This window comes from Penaeus vannamei, chromosome 20, assembly GCF_042767895.1.
Source record: "Penaeus vannamei isolate JL-2024 chromosome 20, ASM4276789v1, whole genome shotgun sequence".
NCBI lineage: Eukaryota > Metazoa > Arthropoda > Malacostraca > Decapoda > Penaeidae > Penaeus > Penaeus vannamei.
Window position 1 is genome coordinate 36,273,254 of NC_091568.1, and position 2,500 is coordinate 36,275,753.

Consider the following 2,500-nt stretch of genomic DNA (forward strand, 5'->3'; position numbering starts at 1 on the left):
TAAACTTTGTGAGTCAACTTTTCTCTTTCAATTGATTGCTTTCTGTCTCTTTCGTTTCATAATCCTCGGGATAGGATATGCATGTCTCTGCCTTTCTTTTTCTCTCTCTTTTCTCTATCTCTCTATCTCTATCTTAATTTCAGTCTCTATATTTCTCTCTCTCTCTCTCTCTCTCTCTCTCTCTCTCTCTCTCTCTATATATATATATATATATATATATATATATATATATATATATATATATATATATATATATATATATATATATATATATCCAGTCTCTTTCCTTTCCTTCATATTTGTTCTTATTATTTATTCTTTCCCTCTCTTCCTTTTTCTTTATGTTTCCTCTCTCTTCATACCCCCATCGCTCTTCTTTTATATTTTTCCTCCATGCTTCTTCTCTATTTTCTTCTTTTGCTTCAATCATGCCTCTTTTTTATTTTTATTTCCCTCCTCTCTCTTATTCGTCTGTACGTTCAGTCATCTTTACTTTCCTCTTTTTCCCCTTCTTTCCTCCCCTTTGTTCCGTATTTCTTCTTCACCCATTCTCCCCTCTACTCTTTTATTCTGTCTTTATCTTTTTTCTTCCTTCCAAAGAGAGAGAGAGAGAGAGAAAGAGAGAGAGAGAGAGAGAGAGAGAGAGAGAGAGAGAGAGAGAGAGAGAGAGAGAGAGAGAGAGAGAGAGAAAGAGCGAGAGAGAGAGAGAGAGAGAGAGAGAGAGAGAGAGAGAGAGAGAGAGAGAGAGAGAGAGAGAGAGAGAGAGAGAGAGAGAGCGAGAGCGAGAGAGATAGAGAGAGAGAGAGAGACAGAGAGAGACAGACAGACACGCACACAGACAGAGAGAGAAGGAAAGAGAGACAGACAGACAAACAGACAAAGCTGAACAGGGAGCAAGAAAAAAAAACACACAAAACCTAAATAGAATAGGAACAAACGATAAAAAGAGAAACATCGACAGATTAAAAAAAAAAAAAAAAAAAAAAAATCAGAGGAAGAGAAAGGGAAAAAAAAAAAAAAAAAAAAAAAACACTATGGATCAGACTTATGCATTATTTAACAAGGTTTTCGACCCACGGTGACATCATGACATCATGCATGTAAGGCATGGGTTCATCCTTTCACATGTATCGCGTCGTCCGCAAATGCATGATGTGATGCGCCGATTGTATTCCGTTGTTTTGAGGCATGATCTGTGTTCGTTTGTGTGTGTGTGTGTGTGTGTGTGTGCGTGTGTGTGTTTGTGTGTTTTTTTTTCCTTCTTTCTGTCTTTCTTTTCAATTTTTTTGTCTTTCTTTTTCTATTTTTTTTCTTTCTTTTTCTATTTTTTCTTTCTTTTTTTTTTTCTTTCTTTTTCTATTTATTTCTTTCTTTCTTTCAATCTTTCTTTTTCTTTTTTTTCTTTCTTTCTTTCAATCTTTCTTTTTCTGTTTTTTTTTCTTTTTTTTCTTTCTTTCTTCCTTTCAATCTTTCTTTTTCTATTTTTTTCTCTTCTTTCTTTCTTTCTTTCTTTCTTTTCTTTTTTTTTTTGAAATTGGGAAAGACAACAGTGTGATTGATTGTAATATATGTTCTTTTAAACTGAGAAAGACTTTAATGAAATTAATACTTTTCTTTCTTTTCTTTCTTTTTTTTCTTTTTGAAATTGGGAAAGACAACAATGTGATTGATTGTAATATATATTCTTTTGATTAGAGAAAGACTATAATAAGTTAATATTAATATTCTTTTTTATCGAGAAAGGCAGTGATAGAATTTATAGTAGTACATATATTTATTGATCGAGAAAGACAATAATAGAGTTAATTCTGTTTTTGTTTTTTTTTTTTATCGAGAAAGACCGTAATATGATTAATAGTAATATGTATTTTTAACTGAGAAAGACAAATGATAGAATTAATACCATATTTTCTATTAGAGAAAGACAGTAATAAAATTTATGGTAGTATATATTCTTATCAATCGAAAAAGAGAATAATAGAGTTAATGTTTTTTGTTTTTTTTTAATGAGAAAGAGAGTAATAGAATTAATACTAATCTAATTTTCTATCGAGAAAGACAGTAATGGAGTTTTTTTTTTTTTAATAAAGACAATAGAATTAAAAAGAAATGTTAAATGGTGATTCTGCTGTTGCTGTTTCCTTTCTATTTATTCCATACAGATAAAGAGATAAATAGAAACAGAAACCGATAGATAAATAGATAGATATATAAAACAAAAAGCAAGACAGAGGAAAAAATAATAGAAAGACTGGCATATACATAGGTAGATAGATAAGAGAATGTTAGACACAGACGGGGAGAAAGAGAGAGAGACGATAACGAAAACGAATAAGCATACAAACTTAGATAATAGATAGATATACAAGCGAATAAATGAAATAATTAATAAAATCATTATGGAGATGCATACAGGAAAGGTAGATGTTGAAACGTATATGATGATGATTTTAGAGTAATAACGTTAATGATATTGATAGTGATATTAAGGATAATAATG

At 30.4% G+C, this 2,500-nt stretch overlaps 1 protein-coding gene across 2 annotated transcripts in view; it reads left to right on the forward strand.

The window, feature by feature from the left end:
* Positions 1-2,500, forward strand: part of LOC113804003 (SATB1_N and homeodomain domain-containing protein dve) — a 166,096-nt gene that overhangs the window by 121,379 nt on the left and 42,217 nt on the right. The window lies entirely within an intron of this gene.